Source organism: Pelobates fuscus, chromosome 12 (assembly GCF_036172605.1).
Source record: "Pelobates fuscus isolate aPelFus1 chromosome 12, aPelFus1.pri, whole genome shotgun sequence".
Taxonomy (NCBI): domain Eukaryota; kingdom Metazoa; phylum Chordata; class Amphibia; order Anura; family Pelobatidae; genus Pelobates; species Pelobates fuscus.
Window position 1 is genome coordinate 104591045 of NC_086328.1, and position 26330 is coordinate 104617374.

General features: G+C 41.1%; 2 protein-coding genes across 2 annotated transcripts in view; both read right to left on the bottom strand.

Moving 5' to 3' along the window:
* The window catches only part of DENND2B (DENN domain containing 2B), a 165429-nt gene extending 151624 nt beyond the window's left edge, over positions 1 to 13805 (bottom strand). Inside the window, exon 1 of the mRNA XM_063437869.1 lies at positions 13711 to 13805. The gene's annotated coding sequence lies outside the window, so the exon portion shown is untranslated. The remainder of the gene's footprint in view (positions 1 to 13710) is intronic.
* The window catches only part of TMEM9B (TMEM9 domain family member B), a 242560-nt gene that overhangs the window by 104649 nt on the left and 111581 nt on the right, over positions 1 to 26330 (bottom strand). The window lies entirely within an intron of this gene.

The following is a 26330-nucleotide window of genomic DNA, read 5'->3' on the forward strand; positions in this document are numbered from 1 at the left end:
ATAGGGTGTGATTTACTGTGCAGAAGCCAGTTTGAGGTACAGTTACAATTACATGTTTTTTTGATTCTACTCGAAGACTGGATTTAAGACACTGTAAATATTTTCAACAATCAGACAAATTCGCAAGTATGAAAAACCTCCATTTATTATGGGTCATTGACACAACTCAGATAGATATATAGACAGATGGACAGACTTATAGTTAGAGACAGAGAGTTAAATAGACTGAGTCAGACAGACAGCCATAGTGAGTTAGATAGAGAAAGACAGATGGACGGATTGACCATCAGATAAACATTTAGACACAGGCAGATTCCAGAGATGTACGTAATTTAGAGAGTTTGTTTTGTTGCCATTTAAATGGTGAGGTTTAGTCAGCATTGTTTGTGCAGATATAAATATTTCCTCGCGATCGCAGATAAACAAACATGCATCTTTCATTATCTGCTTCTCTCAAATGGTCGTTTTCTCGCTATGACTCACGGATTCTTGGTAAATCCCCCGGGACCTTTCTGTGAAACGCGGCTTGTAAAAAAAAAAAAAAATTTCAAAAACAGTAAAACCAACAACAGCGCGTATATAAAGTGATGGGACGTCTGATGGTTGTGTTTTGTAACTGCGTTATTTATAATGGATCGAATTAATTCTATCAGCCAAAAGAAGTTAATAGGTATCTAATGTTTTCAAATTAAAAATTTACACTGTTATACAGGCTGTACACTTACTACATTACATTGTAGCAGAGTGTCAGTTCTTCAGTGTTGTCACATGAAAAGATATGATAAAATATTTACAAAAATGTGAGTGGTGTACTCATTTTTGTGGGATACTGTATGTCCTCGATCCGCAGAGACAATCCTGTTTATCTGCCCTTTTATCATGACAAGTTATTTTTTTATCAACCTTTTTTCTAGAATTGCAGAGGGATCCATCAACGATGGATCCATCCTTATCCTGAACAGATTCAGCAACACTGAATTTGCTGACAGTCTGCCCAATCTGGATCCAAACATGTTGCATTTTGTGGATAAACGTGCATGTTTATTTTGTAAACTTCACAGCAGGAATTTTCCCCTCTGTTGCTGAAAGTTATAAACGGAGGAGATGGATGAGGATCACATCCCAGCGGACGTTGTTCCCTTGAATTATTCACTAAATTGGCTATTGTGGAGAAATTGTCTGGCAATAGCTCAACTTGTCAAAAGTAGCTAAATTGGAAAAGGTCCCATTTCCGAAATGTTGGCTTAACATGTGTCATTCCTTTGTCAATTCTACAGTTTTATTGCTTTTTTTTTTTTTTTTTTTTTCAAAGGTATAAAAAAAAAAAAAAAAAAACTGTATGCAAAAAGGAAGAAAAACAACACAGTTCACAAATTTCTAACAGGTTTCAAATCTTTGGAAACATATTCCACAGCGCTGTACAACGCGGGAGAACGTACAATATACACAGACAAATACAAAAGGTAAAGAGGACCCTGCCGTGAGCTGAGATCTAGCCATCGAAGGTCTCTTTTATACAAACTGCTGAGTTAGTGCTCAGTTATGCTTTGGGTATTGTATAACGGTAATGCAAAGGATAAGGAACACTTATGCAAACTCTTATTGGAATGGTAATGAGTTCTAGCAAAAACAGGAGAATTAAAAGGTGGAATAAGTGAATAACAGGGAGATACAGAGAAGAAGAATGAAAGAAGGAGAGGAAGGGTCCCAGGCTGTAAGGAGAATTCGCCAGTGACATTACTATTATCAGATCTGCTCATACTTCCCAAGAGTCGATACAATATCTAATTGTTATTTCTTATAAAGTTGAAGGCCGTCTGCAGACGTCAGAGAAGGTGGCTGTGTCTTCTTCCAGTTTTTGGCTGGATTTTGAGATCTGGAACTGTTACATGTTTCATGGGAATAATACAAGTAAAAGGGAACGCATGGTTGCGGCTTTATAGTATAACGCTAACTGTATAAATTCATGAAGAATCTTATCCACCATTGCGGTTTGCATCGCAGTGATTTATTGGCCAAACACGGAAAAAATAAAGAACTAAAAAATGCGGTTTTAAAAAATTCTGTTTGTATATTTAAAATAACATTAAATCGGACTTTACCGTCTTTTTGTGACGAATTATACTATGTTTCTGGGTACGCCTACCCTTTATACCCCATCTAGACATGTTAGATATAGCTTGTACCTCACATCACTTAAAAAATTGTGCAGTATACTCGTTTGCCTTTACCTTTGTTATGCTTTCAGTTCTCTTTCTTGCCACCACTGTTGGGGCATGGTATGAATAATTGTTAATCTTATGCACACAAAAATAAAGATTTATAAAAAAAAAAAAAAAATACTATGTTTCTGGAGCACAGTGTCCACTTTAAGGAGTGATAGTGCCCACCAATGACATTTTACTGGCTCTAAGGAACTAATCCATCTAACAGCCTCGATCCAATAAGCTCATATTTACAGCCTGAATACAGTCCTCGAGGACTTAACTAAATATAGAGATCTAATGTGCTCCGAACTGAGGTAGTGTGATCAGTGGTGTATCCTGGTTTTGTGCTGCCCTAGGCATATTTCTAAGAGAAATGTCACTATAATACTCATCTCCACAGCCAGGATAAGTTATTTTAATGCTGCTTAAAGGGACACTCCAGGCACCCATACCACTTCTGCCGATTGGAGTGGTCAGGGTGCCAACCCCCACCACCCTTAACCCCGCAGGTGTAATTATTGCAGTTTTTATAAACTGCAATAATTACCTTGCAGGGTTAAGTCTCCTCTACTGGCTGTCTATCAGGCAGCCACTAGAGGGAATTCCTCATGCTATGTGAGGACCTCCAGCGTCGCCGAAATCCCCATAGGAAAGCATTGGGTCTCCTCTGCGGGCTGACGTCGACAGGGGAAGAGAGTAGGCAGAGCCTGACCCAGCGCCGAGGGACATTGGTGCTGGACTCAGGTAAGTCACTGAAGGGGTTTTAACCGCTACAGCAACATGGGATGGGGGTGGGAGGGAGAGGGGCACTTCAGGAACCTGCAGTGCCAGGAAAACTAATATGTTTTACTGGCGCTGGAGAGTCCCTTTAATGAGGATATTGAAAGACAAAATTCACACTTTAGAGAACAGTACATTTCGCAAATATCCAAAAAATTATTGCATCCAGATTGCTGAGAACTACTCCCATTTATTGTAATTTTCCCAAAAATTCAGAGGAATGATGAGTTCTGACCTAACAGCCAAACACGAGCCACAAAATGCTCTAATTTACTGAGATATTTCCCAACTCACATGTTTTGGAATAAAGTTTGGAAGTAATTGATCAACTTACCCCAACTTGCTGTTTAGTGAATATACCCCAAATCTGGATTTATTCTGATTGGCCAGAAAACAACCATAAATAACATGAGTATTTGTTTTAGTGACAAAAGCAAAAACCACAAATGTTCCCCCCCCCCCCGCCGGATGGATCATTCGCGAGACAAAAAAAAAATGTGGCTGGATTTGGTTCCAAAAATAAGAGAATACGCACATCAGTTTTAACACAATCCAAACATTCCAGAACGTGACAACGAAAACACAAGACGTTTATTAAAACTGCGCACAAAACTAGGAGGAGCTAAGGCTTGCTTTCAAATATCTAGAACGCATGTCAGAGTTCCGTATACAGAGAAATTCGGGGGGAAAGTTAGAAAGGTAGAGCAATCAGCAGGGGGATTCCATTGGTTTCCATGGAAACTGTTCCATTTTACCCCAGAATGACTCTTTAATATAAATAGATCTTCAAAGTTCCAGTTTTACCAATAAGCAGAGAACCCTGACTCCCTTTATAGATATATGATAGGGTGGCGGAGGGGGCATGAAATGGAGCAGTGATGGCTACTCTTAGCACCCCAGTAATATGTGAACTATGCTTCCCATGATGTTAAACACTAAGCCCAGCTTAGTATCATGGGAAATGTAGTTCAATAATAGCTAAGGTTCCAAGACCAGCCATTACTATGTTATGCTGTCCCGTCATGATATATACATTATTATAAATACATGATTATACAATAATAATTGCCTTTTTTTATACAATTATTCTCAGTCTGATCTATAATTTTACAGAAACAGCCAAAAGCCCAGTCACATGACCCATTGAGGTTTAGGAGATAAAGAGGGATCATGCAAAGTTACAACGTCAGCAGACTGTTGGAACGAGCGAGTCCTGACGGCCAGGATGTGGTCTAACAGGTGAGTTTGTGGCTGAAGATATGTATTGACTCAGCATCTTTTATCCCTTAGTCAGTACCGGCACGGATAGCCGTATAGCCAGACAACATAAACAGTGAGCATCCTCTCATCCGGCCACAGCAGACTGCCTCGAAATCATAGCATTCTGTGTAAACCAACTACCAGGAATATTCCACTGGTTTTCGTGGCGACTGCTCCAGAGAATCGCTAATAAATGCTAAATAGGGTTCTGTGTGAAGAGTCACTGTGGGGTAAAATGCTATAAATGGGAGCCATCACCATGGAAACCAATTAAATATTCCAGCTGATTGCCCCATTCTTTGGACTGTGCCCTTGATAAATGAGGGGACATAGCCTGAGGTCAGACTAATCACCAGTTTACCAGATGCCGATAGGTAAGAGCTGGTAAGTGCCTAATTCCCATTTGGTTTATTTTTTTGCACTAAATCTCAAAAGGGGATGTTTGTCAGAACGCAGCCGTGACATAACGTTTGTTCCACGAGGCCACGTTCCATCCAGGATCCACCTACAGTCGGTTATCCTATTAATAAGGAGCAGTGTTAGGGTTGAGTCACAGTTCGAGTCAGGGAGCAGGATTACGCAACAATAAATTAGATCTTTACGGTTAGAATTAGTACATATGGATTGGAGACTTGATTCAAACAACGACTCGTTATTCACAAAAGTGTCAATTGTTGGAAGGTCAAAGTGAAGTTTAAATTTGAGGTCAAAATAAGCGAATTGAATCTACAACTAACTTTTTTTCCAATTAGAAATTCACCATGAATCTCCTTATAATTCACACCTTACTGAATTTCAAAACACTTACAAGATTTAAGGTAAAATAGCCAAATTGAGATATTTGACTTCTCTCTGTTTAAAAAAAAAAGAAAAAAGAAAAAAAAAAAAGAATATATTCCCAGTGTGAATAGGGTAATCTCAAGGAAACAAAATATAACATTTTTGGAAAGGGCTTTGATTTTTAACTACTAACAGAAAACAAACATTTGTATTGTGTGCGCTGTAACCCTGCGGCTGGATGGAGCTGGGGGAGGGGAATTTATCGGATCCCATAGTTTCCATGTTTATGTCTGTGATGTTATTGGAAAATCTAAATATTGCTGTATACATTAAAGCAGCCGGAAGAGATGAGGAATTTCTCCCCCGCTCTGTCTCTTCTCATTATAACGCACACTACCATTTAGTTTTGTCAGTTTTGGTACAATATCTGGGGAGCTGCATTTATATAAAATGTATTCACAGTCCTCGCTGTTATATAAAAAGATAGCAGATACAAGCATCCTTACCTTTTGGATCAGAATGATGAGAGTTGCAGTACACAGGACTGAAACATATTAGACCTTCCACACAGACATGATCTAAATCCTGTTACTTTGTAGTGTAAGGTCTGCATGAATAAATGTATGCTTGCTGCTATTAAAGTGGTAGTCCAAGCACCAAAACCACTACATCTTAATTTTTTTTTTTTTTTTTTTATAGATGCTGCCCCTATTCCCCTTATCTTGGACATTATAAAATCTTGCTGTTTCTGAGAATTGGTGATTTACAAAGGTTATCACGCATGGCATCAATGCGACTTTATGCGCTGCAATGCATTGGTGGAGTGTGGGGATGGCTGTGTATGTGACATAGGTCTGCAATTTTTCTCTATTGGAAATATCTGATTGAACCAGAGTTTTAGCGCATGATGATCTAACATTAAATGGATCGGGCTGCGAGAGACTCTGCCAATGGAAGATTAATGGCTTTTTATAATTATTTATTTGTTTGTTTATTAACAAAGGTAGTTCTAATTCTTATAAGTAACACATTTAACAAAAATATATATATTGATTCAGAAAGTTTTCTCATTGTTCATTTAACAATACCAAAGGTTTTTCGCTAAACAAAATTGCTAAATTTAGGGGAGGGTTGACAAAGCTGTGACTATAACTGAGAATTTATATCTCAATATTGCAAAACTGTTTTAATTTTAATACATATTGGTGTTTGTTTAGTGGATAACCCTTTAGTTTATGTAGGCTGTTTATACTATAATGATGGATAAATAGTTATTAACCCCTTAAGGACACATGACATGTCTGACATGCCATGATTCCCTTTTATTCCAGAAGTTTGGTCCTTAAGGGGTTAAAGGACCACTATAGGCACCCAGACCACTTCAGCTTAATGAAGTGGTCTGGGTGCCAGGTCCAGCTAGGTTTAACCGTTTCTGCTATAAACATAGCAGTTTCAGAGAAACTGCTATGTTTACCTATGGGTTAATCCAGCCTCTAGTGGCTGTCTCATTGACAGCCACTAGAGGAGCTTCCGCGCTTCTCACTGTGATTTTCACAGTGAGAAGACGCCAGCATCCATAGGAAAGCATTGAGAATGCTTTCCTATGGACTGGCTGAAGGCGCGCGCGGCTCTTGCCACGCAAGCGCATTCAGCCAGGGACGTCAGAAGAGGGAGGAGAGTCCCAGCGCCTAGGGAGCCTGGTGCTGGAAAAAAGGTAAGGGATTAACCCCTTCCTCCCCCTTCAGCACCACGGGAGTGGGACCCTGAGGGTGTGGGCACCCTCAGGGCACTATAGTGCCAGGAAAACAAGTTTGTTTTCCTGGCACTATAGTGGTCCTTTAATGTTTGTGAATTAGTATTGTCATCATGCACAGCCAGCCTAAAAGCCATGACAAAGACTTGAATTCCCAAGGTTTCTGACTCTGCTATAATCCAGCCGACTGGACTTTTTAGTTTTCAATTTTTGGGGAAATTTAAAAGGGTTTGTTCTCTAAGCAGTCAGATTTAAAATGCAATTGTTGATAATTGAAAAAACATTTATAGTGAATTCAAAATCTGAGGCCAAAATGAAATGGAAAAATTCTTCCAGTCATCTATTGAGACCTGAACTGATACATTCACCACAAATAAGCGACAAGTCATATTTTTCTGAACATTGTGAACTGTGGTTAATTAAAGGGACACAATAGTCACCAGAACAACTACAGCTTAATGTAGTTGTTCTGCTGAGTATAAGCATTCCCTGTAGGCATTGGCATGTAAACACTGCATTTTCTGAGAAAAGGCAGCATTTACATTGCCCCCTAGGGACACCTCCACTGCAGGTGCTTCCTAGGGCAGGGCCTATCCCGTCTCCTTGCTGATTTTAACCAATACAATGCTTGTCCTATGTGCAAATAAATTCTGATGATGTCAGCAAAGAGACGGATCGGTGGCGAGGCCAGCACCGGCAGACCCGGGCAGACACTGAAAATAAGGTAAGTTGTATTACCTTTTAAGGGGGGGGGACGACAAGCCATCTACATGTTTGTGTTCCTGATCCTATAATGTTCCTTTAACTGCCTATTTACACTGAGACACTAAGAATGTGCCCATAAACACATAGACACTAAGAATCTGCCCATATATACTGAGCATCTAAGAATCTGCCTATTTATACTGAGAATCTAAGAACTGCTCATTTATACTGAGAATTTAAATTTTTGCTTGTTTACTCTGAGACATGAAGAATTTGCCCATTCACACTGAGACACTAAGAATCTGCCCATTTACACTGACACTAAGAATCTACTCATTTACACTGAGAATCTAAGAATATTCCCATTTACACTAAGAGTCTGTACATTTACACTGAGAATCTAATAATCTGCCCATTTAAACCGAGAATCTAAGAATCTGCCTGCTTACACTGAGAATCTAAGAATCTGCCCATTTACACTAAGACACTAAGAATCTGCCTGCTTACACTGAGAATCTAAGAATCTGCCCATTTACACTAAGACACTAAGAATCTACCCATTTACACTAAGACACTAAGAATCTGTCCATTTACACTGAGAATCTCAGAATCTGCCCATTTAAACTGATAAACTAAGAATCTGCCATTTACACTAAGACACTAAGAATCTGCCTGCTTACACTGGGAATCTAAGAATCTGCCCATTTACACTAAGACACTAAGAATCTACACATTTACACTTAGAATCTAAGAATGTGCCTTCTAACACAGAGAATCTAAGAATATGCCTGCTTACACTAAGACACTAAGAATCTGCCCGTTTACACTGAGACACTAAGAATCTGTCTGCTTACACTGAGAATTTTAAGAATCTGCCCATTTACACTTAGACACTAAGAATCTGCCTGCTTACACTGAGAATCTAAGAATCTGCCCATTTACACTAAGACACTAACAATATACCCATTTACACTAAGACACTAACAATCTACCCATTTACGCTGAGAATCTAAGAATCTGCCTGTTTACACTGTGAATCTAAGAATCTGGCCATTTACACTAAGACACTAAGAATCTGACTGCTTACACTGAGAATCTAAGAACCTGCCTGCTTATACTAAGACACTAAGAATCTACACATTTACACTGAGAATCTAAGAATCTGCCTGCTAACACTAAGACACAAAGAATCTGCCTGTTTACACTGAGATTCTAAGAATCTGACTGCTTACACTAAGACACTAAGAATCTGCCCATTTACACTAAGACACTAACAATCTACCCATTTACGCTGAGAATGTAAGAATCTGCCCATTTACACTGTGAATCTAAGAATCTGCCCATTTACACTAAGACACTAAAAATCTGCCTGCTTACACTGAGAATCTAAAAATCTGCCCATTTACACTAAGACACTAAGAATCTACCCATTTACACTGAGAATCTAAGAATCTGCCTGCTTACATTGAGAATCTAAGAATCTGCCTGCTTACACTGAGAATCTAAGAATCTGCCCATTTACACTGAAAATCTAAGAATCTGCTTGCTTACACCTAGAATCTAAGAATCTGCCCATTTACACTGAGAATCTAAGAATCTGCCTGCTTACAGTGAGAATCTAAGAATCTGCCCATTTACACTGAGAATCTCAGAATCTGCTCACTGAGAATCCAAGAATCTGCCTGCTTACACTGAAAATCTAAGAATCTGCCCATTTACACTGAGAATCTAAGAATCTGCCTGGTTACACTGAGAATCTAAGAATCTGACCATTTACACTGAGAATCTAAGAATCTGCCTGCTTACATTGAGAATCTAAGAATCTGCCTGCTTACACTGAGAATCTAAGAATCTGCCCATTTACACTGAGAATCTAAGAATCTGCCTGCTTACACTGAGAATCTAAGAATCTGCCCATTTACACTAAGACACTAAGAATCTACCCATTTACACTGAGAATCTAAGAATCTGCCTGCTTACATTGAGAATCTAAGAATCTGCCTGCTTACACTGAGAATCTAAGAATCTGCCCATTTACACTGAGAATCTAAGAATCTGCCTGCTTACAGTGAGAATCTAAGAATCTGCCCATTTACACTGAGAATCTCAGAATCTGCTCACTGAGAATCCAAGAATCTGCCTGCTTACACTGAAAATCTAAGAATCTGCCCATTTACACTGAGAATCTAAGAATCTGCCTGGTTACACTGAGAATCTAAGAATCTGACCATTTACACTGAGAATCTAAGAATCTGCCTGCTTACATTGAGAATCTAAGAATCTGCCTGCTTACACTGAGAATCTAAGAATCTGCCCATTTACACTGAGAATCTAAGAATCTGCCTGCTTACACTGAGAATCTAAGAATCTGCCCATTTACACTGAGAATCTAAGAATCTGCCTGCTTACACTGAAAATCCAACAATTTGCCTGCTTACATTAAGAATCTAAGAATCTGCCTGCTTACACTGAGAATCTAAGAATCGTCCATTTACACTAAGGCACTATTAATCTGCCCATTTACACTGAGAATCTAAGAACCTGCCTGCTTACACTGAGAATCCAAGAATCTGCCCATTTACACTGAGAATCCAAGAATCTGCCCATTTACACTGAGAATCTAAGAATCTGACTGCTTACAGTGAGAATCTAAGAATCTGCCCATTTACACTGAGAATCTCAGAATCTGCCCATTTACACTGAGAATCCAAGAATCTGCCTGCTTACACTGAAAATCTAAGAATCTGCCCATTTACACTGAGAATCTAAGAATCTGCATGCTTACACTGAGAATCTAAAGATCTGCCCATTTACACTAAGACACTAAGAATCTGCCTGCTTACACTGAGAAGCTAAGAATCTGCCCATTCGTGTTGACAATCTATCAGTTCACCCTGGGAATTTGCACATTTATTCTGGCAGGGTTTATTCATTAAAGAGAGAAATTTAAAGAGATTTCAAAGTGAATTTAAAGTGAAACTCACAATTTAGCTGAAAATAACCAAATTAGAACAATTCTCCAAGTAAATTCTGTTTTCATTTTGGCTATTTAAACCTTAAATATTAATCTTTGAATTCCTGGAAATTCTCACTTAAGTGAATAACCCTGTGAAGGTAACACTAATAAAATAGCACAGAACTGGTCAGTATGTAGTGGTTTTTACCCATTTCACAGACATTCCCCATTACAAAAATTGAAAAAGCAGATGTCAGCAAAACATTCCATCCATGTGAATCAGACACAGGAGCACTCATCAGATGTAGACATATTCATCAAATACAGGTGTGTTAATAAGACACAGGTATAGTGAGCAGATACAGGTGTATTAATACAATGCTGGTCTATTGATCAGATAAGGGTGTATAAATATCATACAAGTGTATTATTTAGATACATATGTATTGATCAGGTACTGGTTTATTGATCAGATACAGGTGTATGACTTGGATATAGACATATTGGCCAGGTACTGGTGTATTGATCAGATACAGGTGTATGACTTGGATATGGAGATATTGTCCAGGTACTGGTGTATTGATCAGATATAGGTGTATGACTTGGATATGGACATATTGGCCAGATACTGGTGTATTGATCAGATACAGGTGTATGACTTGGATATGGAGATATTGGCCAGGTACTGGTGTATTGATCAGATACAGGTGTATGACTTGGATATGGAGATATTGTCCAGGTACTGGTGTATTAATCAGATACAGGTGTATGACTTGGATATGGAGATATTGGCCAGGTACTGGTGTATTGATCAGATACAGGTGTATGACTTAGATATGGACATATTGGCCAGGTACTGGTGTATTGATCAGATATAAATGTATTCATCCTATATAGGTGTATTGATCAGATACAGGTGTATGACTTGGATATAGACATATTGGCTAGGTACTGGTATATTGATCAGATATAAATGTATTCATCCTATATAGGTGTATTGATCAGATACAGGTGTATGACTTGGATATAGACATATTGGCTAGGTACTGGTGTATTGATCAGATATAAATGTATTCATCCTATATAGGTGTATTGATTAGGTAGAGATCTATTAATCAGGTACAGGTGTCTTGGCAGTGCATAGCTCACAGCCTGGAATAAAAGCAAATGGTGCTCACTCTGGTCATCTCTGTCATTTACCAATCAAGCATTACTCAATTAACAGAGCCATATGATATTCTCATATGTTAACTTAAATTGTCTGGAGCCCAGAGTTCACTGCATCAATAATAATTATCTGAACACATCACAAAGTTTTCCCCACATTATAGAATAATACATTAAGTATAGATTTAAAAAATCAATTTGTTGACCTTATATTACACAGTCTGCTACTTTATATAACACAGTCGGATACTTTGTATTACAGTCGGATACTTTGTATTACAGTCGGATACATTGCATTGCAGTCTGATACGTTGAATTACACAGTCTGATACATTGTATTACACAGGCGGGTACAGTGTATTACAGTCTGATACATTGTATTACACCATCCGATAAATTGTATTACAGCCTGATACATTGTATTGCAGTCTGATACATTGTATTGCAGTCTGATACATTGTATTACAGGCTGATACTTTGTATTACAGTCTGATACCTTATATTATACAATGTGATACTTTGTATTACCCACACTGATACCTTGTATTGCACAGTCTGTTACCTTGTATTGCATAAGTTAGTGCATGGCTAGTGCAAAAACAGTTTACCCACCATGCAGAAATCCCACACCTAGCATGCCCCATTCATGCATTAACAATGCAGCAGTTATGCACCAAGCATGCACATGTAATGCACCAATCATTCACCAGGTTTTCACAATCATGAACGGTTGTTGCACTGTTTGTGCACGGTTAGTTCCCGATTTGTGCAGGTTTAGTGCATGCTTGGTACGTGCTTGGTGCATAGTTACATTTTCACATGCTGTGCTTTCGTGGACGGACTATAAGTTCCACAGACTGTCAGATGAAATCAACAAATTCATCTCTAGGACCCTCTGTCATGAGTAATTAATTATAGATATTTTTTCATCTGCTAAATTATCTTATCCCAATCAACTTTCAAGTGTCAGCATTTACTGCATCCACTGGAAGGCTATTCCAGGTATCTACTACCCTTTCTATATCATCATCACCCATTACTGCTTCCACTAGAAGGCTATTCCATGTAACTACAACCGTTTCTATATCACTGTTAGCCTTTGCTGCTTCCACTGGAATGTTATTCCAGGTATCTACTACCCTTTCTATATCACTGTTAGCCTTTACTGCTGACACTGGAAGGCTGTTTCAGCTATCTACTACCCTTTCTATATCGCTGTTAGTCTTTACCGCTCCCACTGGAAGACTATTCCAGGTATCTACTACTCTTTCTATATCATTGTTAGTTATTACTGCTTCCACTGCAAGGCTATTCCTTGTATCTACTACCATTTCTATATCTCTGTTAGCCTTTACCAGTTCCACTGGAAAGCTATTCCAGGTATCTACTACCCTTTCAATATCACTGTTGGCTATTATGGCTTCAACTGGAAGACCATTCCAGGTATCGACTAATCTTTCTATATCACTGTTATCCTTTACTACTTCCACTGGAAGGCTATTCCAGGTATCTACTACCCTTTCTATATCACTGTTAGCCATTACTGCTTCCACTGGAAGGCTATTCCAGGTATCTACTACCCTTTCTATATCACTGTTAGACATTACTGCTTCCACTGGAAGGCTATTCCAGGTATCTACTACCCTTTCTATATCACTGTTAGACATTACTGCTTCCACTGGAAGGCTATTGCAGGTATCTACTACCATTTCTATATCATTGTTAGCCTTCACTGCATCCACTGGAAGGCTATTCCAGGTATCTACTACAATTTCTATATCACTGTTAGCCTTTACCGCTTGCACTGGAAGGATATTCCAGGTGTCTACTACCATTTCTCTATCACAGTTAGTCATTACTGCTTACACTGGAAGGCTATTCCAGGTATCTACTGCTTATTAGATAAAGTAACATTTCCTGTCTGTCTATCACTGAATATGAAATCATCCCCTTGTGTCTGTAAATAAAAGTTTTTTTTTTGTTCTTCTGTCTCCTCTGTCCGTATTAAGAATTATCCCCAGCCGCTGCTTCTGTTAGATCTTGCAGTAATTCTACATCTCCAGCAATATTAGAATCAATGAAGTAATGAGTTGGGTACATACCACGGAGAGTGCTCATCCAGAGGGTCGGAGAACGAGGAGTTTGGAGTGGACGGTGAGTTTCTCCTCAGACTTCTCCCCTTGTAGCTCGGCTGTGATCTCCGTGCCTGAAACAAATTTTTGGAAGCTGAGAAAAAAATTGCAAAGACAGGAAGTGGAGACAGAGCCGTCCCTGGGAGATGAATGTGAAACTCTAAACCCAAACCGCCAGGATAGCAGCTAAAAGGAGGGAGAGGGGACTGGACGTGTGCCACTCTGCCTTCTCTCCATCCATGCCAAGTTAAGAGCTCACGGCAACCTTCCTGCACCCAGCCGCATCTTTCCAACCAAAGTGCCATCAAATCCTTTCCTGTGGAATGCCATTATATACAAGAAACAAATGTAGCCCCCTCTCCCCAACTGAGAATATAACGGAAAATGTATATCTGCACCAAAACATCTGTATAAACATCTGTCATAGCAATACACAAGTAGCATGGAGGCACTGGCACTATGGAAGGACTGGCACGATAGAAGGTCTGGAAGCATTAAGGCACTGGCACTATGGAAGGACTGGCACTATAGAAGCACTAGAAGCGTTAAGGCACTATGGAAGCACTGGAAGCGTTAAGGCACTGGCACTATGGAAGGACTGACACTATAGAAACACTAGAAGCGTTAAGGCACTGGCACTATGGAAGGACTGGCACTATGGAAGAACTGACACTATAGAAGCACTGGTAGCGTTAATGCACTGGCACTATAGAAGGACTGGCACTATGGAAGGACTGGCACTATAGAAACACCGGAAGCGTTAAGGCACTGGCACTATAGAAGCACTGGCACTATGGAAGAACTGACACTATAGAAGCACTAGAAGCGTTAAGGCACTATGGAAGGACTGGAAGCATTAAGGCACTGGCACTATGGAAGGACTGACACTATAGAAGGACTGGAAGCGTTAAGGCACTGGCACTATGGAAGAAGTGGAAGCGTTGAGGCACAGTTTACTCTTTCCCTATAGGATCTATTGGGAGTTCGCAGTCACTAACTTGTCCTTTCCACTTTACACAAGCTGTAGTAGCGTAAAGCTGTAGTTACTGTAAAGCTGTAGTAGGAGTTAAGCTGTAGAAGGTGAAGTTGTATTATGTGTAAATCTATAGTAGGTGAACCTGTACTAGGTGTATGGCTGTATAAGGTGTAAAGTTGTATTAGGCGAAGCTGTAGTAGCTGAAGGTGTAGTAGGTGTAAAGTTGTAGTAAGTGTAAAAGAGATGTAAAGTTGTAGAAGGTGTAACGTTGTAGTAGGTAGAGCTGTAGAAGGTGTAACGTTGTAGTAGGTTAAGCTGTAGTAAGTGTAAAAGAGATGTAAAGTTGAGCAAATTACAAGGGTGTAATCATTTTCCCATCTAATTTTGACTTCGCATTTAGCGTCTCCTATTAATTGCCAACAGAGACACTAAAACATATGAGAGGCACTAATTACAAGAAGTTTTAACGCTTCAAAATATGACAGTTAACTGCTGGTAGACAGCCATAGAAACTGTCATTAATCGGCCAGTTTGTTCTTGCGAGAACAGTACGTTCTTGTGAGAAGTAAATAATTGAGCCATAATGCCCACATACAGTAAGTACCGCTGCCTGGTTATAACCAGGAATCTGTTCAATAATGGTTATTGCCAGCTGCCATGGGTAACCACTGGTTACGACACAACTCACACAAGTTCCCGGTCCGTCATGCTGTATTAAAGGACCACTCTAGTGCCAGGAAAACATACTCGTTTTCCTGGCACTAGAGTGCCCTGAGGGTGCCCCCACCCTCAGGGACCCCCTCCCGCCCGGCTCTGGAAAGGGGAAAGGGGTAAAAACTTACCTTTTTCCAGCGCTGGGCGGGGAGCTCTCCTCCTCCTCTCCGCCTCCGTTCCTCCCCGTCGGCTGAATGCGCACGCGCGGCATGAGCTGCGCGCGCATTCAGCCGGTCACATAGGAAAGCATTCATAATGCTTTCCTATGGACGCTTGCGTGCTCTCACTGTGATTTTCACAGTGAGAATCACGCAAGCGCCTCTAGCGGCTGTCAGTGAGACAGCCACTAGAGGAAATAGGGGAAGGCTTAACTAATTGATAAACATAGCAGTTTCTCTGAAACTGCTATGTTTATAAAAAAATTAGTTAACCCTAGCTGGACCTGGCACCCAGACCACTTCATTAAGCTGAAGTGGTCTGGGTGCCTAGAGTGGTCCTTTAACAGAAACTCACCGCCTTGGGTTGGTTTTGCCCCATTTTTCCTTCTAGTTTATTTGTAATAAGCACCTGCGAGTATCACACACCATGTACGGAGACACCGGGACAGCAGGACATCCGGAGAGCAGAAACCATTTATAATTCTTAAAAGAACATCATTTTTTGGGTCACATAACATACACCCTGCATAAAGCTGACTTTATCATATGATGGTGTACTACTGTCAGCAGAATATACAGACAGTTGGTAATGAGGGGGTTAAACTTAGAACAAGCTCATTAATAGAGAACGTCCATTGTATTGTATCCCTAAAATCCCAATTTATCTTGTATTTTTCAGGTGCACAATGTGCTGCAACAGCTGCTTTTAATCCCAAGTATAATGGAATATTTTGGAATGTGATCTATAAAAACTAGCATGACTGAAATGATACAGCGATAAAGGGGAAAGAGCCTCTTTCCTGCCAAAACGTTTCCAGGAGAAGTCTTTAAAAAGCCAGAGTCACATGTCTATTACGGAAAAAAAACAAGTTTTCATCCACTGGCTGCACGCTGCAACACAGAAAGCATGTGTTAGATACAGCCTTGAGTATACATACAACCATCCATATACTGCCAGCCCTCTGTATACTAACAGCCGTCTATATACTGCCAGCCCTCTGTATACTAACAGCCGTCTATATACTGCCAGCCAAACCCTCTGTATACTAACAGCCATCTATATATTGCCAGCCCTCTGTATACTAACAGCCGTCTATATATTGCCAGCCAAACCCTCTGTATACTAACAGCCGTCTATATATTGCCAGCCAAACCCTCTGTATACTAACAGCCGTCTATATATTGCCAGCCAAACCCTCTGTATACTAACAGCCGTCTATATACTGCCAACCTTCTGTATACTAACAGCCGTCTATATACTGCCAACCCTCTGTATACTTACAGCCGTCTATATACTGCCAACCCTCTGTATACTTACAGCCGTCTATATACTGCCAGCGCAGTCCTCTGTTTACTAACAGACGTCTATATACTGCCAGCCCTCTGTATACAAACAGCCCCATATATTCTGCCAGCCCTCCGTATACTAACAGCCCTATATATTCTGCCAGCCTTCAGTATACTGCATTCAATTGAATATACCTGCCTAGGGTCCTGGGCAACTGCAATCTGGCTCTGAAATCCAACCTTCCACAGACCTCTCCTAGTCTTTCCCAGGCTCAGATATGAATCCAGTCCTCCAGCTTTAATGGTAGTGTAAGCCTCCACCAGATCTAAAACTGATAAGGGAACCTTGTGCTTCTTTATCATTTCCAATCTCCCAACCTCACGCTCAACCTTCTCCAAACTCCCACGTTCCCACTCACCCTCAACCTTCTGCAACCTCCCTACCTCCCACTCACCCTCGACCTTCTGTAAACTCCCACCCTCCCACTAACCTTCAACCTTCTCCAAACTCCCACCCTCCCACTGAAACTCAACCTTCTCCAAACTCCCACTGATCCACAACCTTCTCAAAACTCCCACCCTCCTACTCACTCTAAACATTTCCAAACTCCACAACTCCTACGAATCTTCAAAGGTTTCAAACTCCCACACTGCCACTCAACATCCACCTTCTCTAAACTCCCATCCTCCCTTTGATACACAACCTCCTCCAAATTTCCACCTTGCCACTGATCTTAATGGTCTCAAATATCCCACCCACCCACTCATGCTCAACCTTCTCCAAACTCCAACATTCACTCTCAACCTTCTCCAAACTCCCACATTCACCGTCAACCTTCTGCAAACTCCCGCCCTCCCACTCACCCTTTTCCAAACTCTTCCCTCCCACACAAACTCAACATTCTCTAAACTCCCATCCTGCCATTGATACACAACCTTCTCCAAACTTCCAACTTGCCACTTACCTTAACGGTCTCAAATATCCCTGTCAGGACCAGTGCTGGCTTTCTGCGAGAGGCTGCTTCCTGCTGGCTATGTGCTGCTAGCGGCACCCTCACCTGACTCCCCTCCGCGAGCGGGGGCTTTAGGCTCTTTGCTGTCCACCACTTGCGGTGGTTTCTCATACCTGCTCACTGCTTGTGGTAATTTCCAATTCCTCCGGCAACATTTCTGATGCTGCGCGCTCGTGTGCAGCGTGCTTAAATAGGCACCCGAGTCAGTCAAATGACTCGGCGCGCAAATATGATGCCATACGTCAAAGTGGAAGGCCCAAATACCTTCCACGTGTCATAATTTATTCCAATGGAAACCTCCCTCTTCCGTGTCTTGTTGCCCTGTTGTGGTCTTCTGATAGCCTAATAGCGCGTGTATTCTGTTTGATTGTCTGGTTAACGAATCTTGGCTTGTCTCACCGTTTATCCTGCTTTCTCTGACCCTTGACCTTGGCTTGTCTTATCGATTATTCTGTCTCTCTGGTTCCCTTTGACTTTGGCTTGTATTCCGACTTCTCTCTGTGTGCACAGCCCAGCCACTCTAAGGACCTGTACTGCACTTCCTGTGTCTGTGTTCTGTCAGTGTGTCTGGTTCCAGAGTCCGTGACATTCCCACCCTCCCCCTTATGCTCAACCTTCTCCAAACTCCCACACTCACCCTCAACCTTCTCTAAACTCTCACCCTCCCACTCACCTTAAACCATTTCCAAACTCCACAACTCCCACTGACCTTCAACGATCTCCAAGCTCCCACCCTCCCAATCACTTTCAAACTTCTCCAAACTTTCACCCCACTACTCACCCTTCTCTAAACTCCCACCCTGCCTCTAATCTTAGTGTAATAAAACTCCCACCCTCCCACTGATCAACAACCTTCTCCAAACTCCCACCCTGCTATAGACCCACGACAGTTTCCAAACTCCCACCCTGCTATAGGCCCACAACAGTCTCTAAACTCCCACTGATCCTTAAAGGGATCCAATAGTGCCAGGAAAACAAACCTGTTTTCCTGGCACTATAGGCTCTTGGAGTGCCCTCCTCCCTCGGGGTCCCCCTCCCTCGGCGCCGAAGGGGTTAAAACCCCTTCAGCTACTTACCTTAATCCAGCGCTGGGCTCCCTCAGCACTGGTGTCCTCTCCTCCCCCGCCGACGTCTGCTCCTGAGTGGAGCGTGCATTCAAACCCGCCCATAGGAAAGCATTACTCAATGCTTTCCTATGGGGATCTTTTTTGACGCTGGAGGTCTGTGACGACATCCAGCATCAAATAAGTGCGATTTACTCAGTGTAAATCGCTGAAGCGCCTCTAGGAGCTGTCAGGGAGACAGCCACTAGAGGTTTTATTAACCCTGCAGTGTAACTAGGGGGACCTGGCACCCAGACCACTTCAATGAGCTGAAATGGTCTGGGTGCTTATAGTGGTCCTTTAACTTTCTCTAAAAAACACGTTTTCAAGTCGGTTCTAAAGTTTCCACTCTCGTCTACCACTCCTTGTTTAGGTATAAACACTAATATATTGTGTAGATAGATCATGTGTTTTTGGATCGTAAAGCTTTCTCTGTGCCAGTGAGTGAGTTGTACGTGCATTCTGAGTGGGCCCAGGTTTTTGTAATCCCACCAATTACAGCAGTGTCTTTACAGATATTAATATAAGATGTATAAACCCTGTGAAACAAACTGTGATATATTGGCTGAATGTATTTCCAATTTCACCAGTGTAATGGCAATCAAATATGTTGCTCTTTATATATGTCCACACTGATTTTATATATATATATATTTTATATATATGCTAATTTCTATAAACCGTACCATTGTTTTGTTATTAGCAATTTCTAATTTTCTATGTTTTCCAGATTAATACTTTATCCATCTGGAATTATCATTAGTTCTCAATAAGCAAGCTTTGTTTATAACCATTCCGCCTACTCCTGAATAGGAAGCATGGATCAAAGGTTACAATTTATATCTAATAAATGAATCAAACGTGGTTCTGAGGTAATATGTTAAGTATTAAAAATAAACAACACCCCAAAAATTAACCAGTCCTTCATCGACTTTTTATTGAGAATAGTCATCTTATGTCCTCTTGGAAAACAGAATCGGATAATCCCAAATGCATAAACACATTAATTCCAAGAATTTAAAAAGTAATGTTTACTTAAAGTAAATAAAACGTCTTGTTTTGCCTTGTTTTAATTGCTTAGACTGATATTGAGAGATAGCAAAATTCAAGCAGATCATGGGTGTTGATGGAGGGGATCTTTTGGGGCTCAAGCTCCGGTTATGAGACTGTTTGTCCTCTGCCCTTTACAAGTAGACTGCCGTCTATTCTACTATTACCAATGCTTCATTGTCAATGAACAGCAAATGCTAATACCAGATGTTTGATGTTATTATTATTATTTATAGAGCACCAACAAATTCTGTAGCGCTGTACAATAGGAATTATACAGGTCTGAGCCATTTTGTAGCATTACGGAGCCATGGGCTAGTTTTTTTCCTCTTGTCATAATGGTCGTGGTTGACAGTAAACAATGACAGAAGAAATGGGGTAATATATATATATATATATATATATTTCTTTATTTTTGTCACCCATAGTAGACATATTGGGATAGAGAAAATTTTAGTTCTTATACAGCATTCTTCGTCTTCCAGATTTCTTCAAGACACGGACAGGACTCTGAGAATTAACAGAACATGAAGCAGCATGACCTGATAAAGTTAAAGACCACCTTCACTGATTTTTGCACGGAATCCAAATCTTTATCTAGGAATCGATTCTTAATCCCTAAGACAAATCTCTAAACCTCTGGCTTTATATTGGCTATAATGTCACATACAGTATACTCAAGGTGGAGTCAGGTTATGGTGTGGACTGCTATTGCAGCCTCACGCATGCACCGCTGCTTGCGTCCATCACCCGCCGCCTCACTGTTAGTGCTATGGATTGCCTTTACGGCCCATGCACAGCGCAGAGGAGATTAGGTGAAGACATCAAGCAGTTATTCACAAAACTCTGAATTTTAACAAATAGAAATCTGAATGGGACAATTGAGACGAAAACACCCAAGCGGAGAATGTCACTACATCAGTTATTTTAGCATTCATTTTACCGTTTGGATTTAACTTGCTATAATTCAGAGAGAATAACCCAGTCACACTTCCTAGGTGACACAGAGTAATTACTGCAGTGTAGACTATGTTGCGATCTGCATACTAACACGGTGTTAGTTACTAAAGTGAGAATTGTCAGAATTTCAAATTTGAAAGGAACTTGGAATTCTGTTTCAATTCCCAGCAATTAGCCAGCACTTTGAAGTTTAAAGGAATTCATTGCCTCACCGTAAGTCATGGACATTCACAGAAATAGGGATGGATTCAACACGGGCAGTGGAGGATCATGGGAAAGGTTAATTACCATAAAATGCCTTCTCTGTGGCTTTGCAGGTGAAATGTGTAATGTCAGAGTGTAGTTTTATTAAAGGAAAACTCCAAGTACCATAACTACAACATCTCGCTTTAGTGGGTATGGTGCCAGCATGGCCCTGACTCCTCCCTGGTGTAAGTAGTCAAAACATTTGTGAACAGTTTGAGAACTTACATTGGTCCTGACGGGCACCAAGGATCTCTTTTGCTGGAGCCTTCCTTTAGCACTCCTACGCTACGCCCTTTAGTGCAGAGTCGGCTCCTTGGTTGAGAGCGTCAGGTGCATACTCTCAGCCAATGAACTAAGTTTTGCACTGTCACATGTAGCTGAGTGATACAGCATTCAGGCTGCACAGGAGGAGGTGATAGGTGCGTGTCGGAACCCAGGTAAGTTGACAAACAATTTGCAAACAGTTTGACTACTTAGACTGAAAGGGCGCTACTAGCACAATAAGCATTACAGCACACTAAAGTAGTAATGGTACTTGGAGTGTTATTTTAATGAAAGCATAATTAAAAGTGCAGCAGAATTTATAAAATAAAAATAATACAAGTTGTTACTTTATAAATGCTAGCAAAACACCACTTGTTGCAGTTTCTCATTATAACGAGATTCCTGTTCAAACCGAACACATTAATGAACTTGAAAGCCCATCGTCCAATAAGACATGCATTGTGAGATGCCCCAATACTCTGGGTTTTGTGATTGGATTATTTCAAGTGCGCCAGATTACAGCGGTATCCGTTTTATAATGCCAGGAATTGTATTGGATTAACGCTTACACCCTGGGCATATTTCTATTCTGGTTATATTTGGGTTAATAATTTAGAGTTCAGATCAGTGTGAGCGCTTTGCGTGCAGTATGCACAGATTCTAAGAAGCAGAGATAGTCTGGCTATTTATCTTGGCCTTCCTGGAGCATTTCCTGCTGTGAAGTTACTGTGGATTCCTGGTTTTATATCCAGGAAGTGGATTCTTATTCATTCTGCCCCAATTCTGGACTTTGTATCCCTCCCCCATTTTTACCTCCCTGGGGCTGAGCTCTCACCTCTGGTGCAGAGAATGTAATAAAGTTTTGTGGGGTGAATCCTCGAACATGTAAATTGCCAGGAATTTAAATCATAATTCAAATGTTAGGGCAAACCAGTCGAAATAAACGCATAGCTGACTGGTAGATGTGTTTTTCTGATACAACTACTGAGGCCTCAAATTTGTAGTACATTTTTAATTTGTTCTAAGGTTTCTTCAGAAAACATCAAATTGCAGTGAATTGAAAACCAAATTTCAGGGGCCGGGCCGGGCCGCCGAGCTGAGCGGCAGCCATCCATGCCAGCTCCGGCTCCGAATCGCTAAAAAACGCTCAAACACACTGAAACACAGCACTAAAAGCACACCTGAAGCCGGGGCAGAAGTAAGCACCAAGCAGGGAGAGGCACAGGAGCACAACCTGCCAAACCGACACCGAACTGCCTGCCCTACCGGAGCACGATGAACCCATGCGGCCTACACGCAGAAACTGCGAGCCCAGACAAGAGAGAGAGAGGGGGGACCGAATCCGGCCCCGCTCCCCCCCCTCAGGCCGACGGGGGTGATCTCGGCCCATGAGTTAGTTAGTTCTCCGGAGACTGGAGGCAGAAAGCCCACAAATGGCGGAGCCCTTTCCCACGTGGAGTCAAGATGGCCGCGGAACATGCTCGCTACTGGGAACCACGCGGGGCCGCCTGGACCCCTGGGGATGGCGGATCCCACAGACGGACCCCACCGGGCGGCAGAACGGTCAGTGCAGAGCCAGCCCTAACCCCTGGATTTGGTGGTGATCCGGGGAGGCCCGGCCCCGACTCTGTGAGCCCTATGGTGACTGGGTAAGCTGGACCCCCCCGGCGGACCGGTGGCCGGGGGGACAAGCGCCGGCGACATGCAAGAGGCCGGAGAGGGGTGAGGCCGGAGAGGGGTGAGGCCTAACGGGCCTGGAGCTCAAACGGGTAACTGCAGCTGGGGAGGTGCAGGGGACCGGGGGACCGAGGACTTTTCAGTGGGGGGGGGGGGGGACTGCCGGGCTGCTGACGTCCCTGAGTGCCCACAGCATTGTGGAATCCTCAAATGACCGTCCGGAGCAGGCCTGGAGGGGAACAGAGGGGACTAGTCACGCCAGGGGAGCTGGGGGACCCTGCAATGAGTAACCAGCTTAGCAATCATATGCACCCCAGGCATAAGCCTGCAAGAGGACACGGCGGAGGAAAGCCCGCACAGATACCTCACAGGAGGCCACTGACCTCACGCTGGACTCCCCTATTATGGTTTTACAGACCCAGATTAGGAAACGCCTTCTTACTCTTAACCTATTGAGGTATAATCCGGCACCATATATGCATAATTATACAGTATTGTTGGGCACTCACTGTTTTATAAGCCTCTGCGTAGGCGACCACATGCTATTACCCTGCACCGCACTCATTAATCAGCCTCTGCGCAGGCACATATGCAACTATGGTTTTATACAGCACTGAGCCTCTGCGCAGGCAACGTTATATTGATTTTCGCTTCTCGCAACATGCATGCAATTCTACTACAAAATAAGCATTCTTCCTGACATACGCGCACGCTCCTACACTTGTTTAATGTTTTACTCTTTATAAGACATGCTTCTGGACTGATCTATAAAAAAAAAGTGCAAGCCTCTTCACATGACCCATTATGTACACGCAACTTACCTTGTCATATTAACTACCTATGTCATGCTGTACAATTCTATGCACTACTAAAATAAAGAATTAAAAAAAAAAAAAAAAAGAAAACCAAATTTCAAAATTTAGGCTAAAAAAGTTGAGTTGCAATTACAGCAAGGTTACATTTTGCACTTGTTTTCGGTCGCTATAATTCACAGTTTAGAAAATCATCTGTAGGTTTTATCTCCTGGTTTAATGGCTTTCCATGTGTTTATAGGAGTTTATTAAAATGTGTCTTTAATAATAGAATGGCTACAATGAAATATTAGAGGGAAAGAATCTCACATAAATTATTACCAAAATGAATAGGATTAAAAAACAAAAACAGATTAAACTATATTAAATAAATGTGTCAACATGTTGTTAAAATTATGCACTAAACTCCAAATTATAGTGAACTGATATGGAAAAATTTCACATCAATTGGGTTCGACCTCTTACCTTGAATGAAATAAGGCATGGACAATTCCCTGACGCGTTTTGCTAGTCCAGCTGTCTTTACACGGAGCATCCACCTGCACAGATTAAGACTGCCAGAACCACCACATTTTGAAGGACACCTCTCCCTTCTTCTGGCTAATTGAGAGGACATGGCTGCACTACATTAAGTAGAAACAGTATTTAATTCTAAGCTCTTTTGAGCAGGGTCCCCACCTATTGTTCTTGTAGCATTGTTAAATGTCCCCCTTTATAATATTGTAAAGGGCTGCTACGTTGGCGCTATATAAATGACAATAACAATAAAAATAATAATCTAAAAAGCAGTGTTAGATTTTTTCCTTCTGGAGCATTGCAGCAGGGGAGCGCTTGTCATGTCCAGCCTATCAGCCCATAGAAGAGATGAATTTCAAGGAAGACATGTTAGATTATTGGTCAAACTGATCTAGATATCTGTCTTGCATTCATGAAAAGTGGCCCAGTGTCCGATGTTTATTAGGTCTAAGCTGTAAACTGAATTTTTGCAGAGTATTTATTGCATTTTAGTTTTTTTTTTTTTTTGTCACAATGTGAGAGTTTTCATTCCTGAGAATCCTGCACATTTTTTTTTAAAAGATTTTTGTTAGTGTTTCCAAATCTTTGTGTTTATTCCTACAAAATGCGTAACAGATTGTGTAATATAAAAACGTTGTAAATATATAAACAGCGATATGCCTTTCATTCTATACCCTTCCATTTAGATGCATAACAGGGGCTCAGTTTACATAGTTACATAGTTAGATAGCTGAAAAGAGACTTGCGTCCATCAAGTCAGCCTTCCTCACACCTGTTTTTTGCTGTTGATCCAAAAGGCAAAAAAAAAACCCAGTTTGAAGCACAATTTTGCAACAAGCTAGGACAAAAAAAACCTTCTTGACCCCAGAATGGCAGTCAGATTTATCCTTGAATCAAGCAGTTATTACCCTACATTGAAAGATTATATCCTTGAATATTCTGTCTTTGCAAGTATGCATCTAGTAGCTGTTTGAACATCTGTATGGACTCTGATAAAACCACTTCTTCAGGCAGAGAATTCCACATCCTGATTGTTCTTACAGTAAAAAAAACTTTCCTTTGCCTTAGACGAAATCTTCTTTCGTCCAGTCTAAACGGATGGCCTCGTGTCCTATGTAAAGTCCGGTTTGTGAATAGATTTCCACACAATGGTTTGTATTGGCCCCGAATATATTTGTATAATGTTATCATATCCCCTCTCAGGCGACGTTTTTCTAAACTAAATAGGTTTAAATTTGTTAACCTTTCTTCATAGCTGATATGTTCCATTCCTTTTATTAATTTTGTAGCCCGCCTCTGCACTTTTTCTAGTGCCATGATATCCTTCTTTAGAACAGGTGCCCAAAATTGCACAGCATATTCAATATGTGGTCTTACCAGTGATTTATAGAGAGGCAAAATGATATTCTCGTCCCGAGAATGAATGCCCTTTTTCATGCATGACAATACCTTACTGGCCTTGGTCACTGCTGATTGACATTGCACATTGTTGCATAGTTTGTTGTCTATAACAATTCCCAAGTCCTTTTCGTGTGTTGTTATCCCTAATTCACTTCCATTAAGGGTATCCGTTGCTTGTGTATTCTTTACGCCGAAGTGCATAACTTTGCATTTTTCAACATTAAATTTCATCTGCCATTTGAGTGCCCAGTCCTCCAGTCTATCTAAATCCTTCTGCAGCAAAGTAATATCTTGCTCACATTGTATTATTTTACAAAGTTTTGTGTCATCTGCAAACACCGAAACATGACTTTCAATGCTGTCTTCAAGATCATTTATAAAAATGTTAAATAGAAGGGGTCCCAGAACAGACC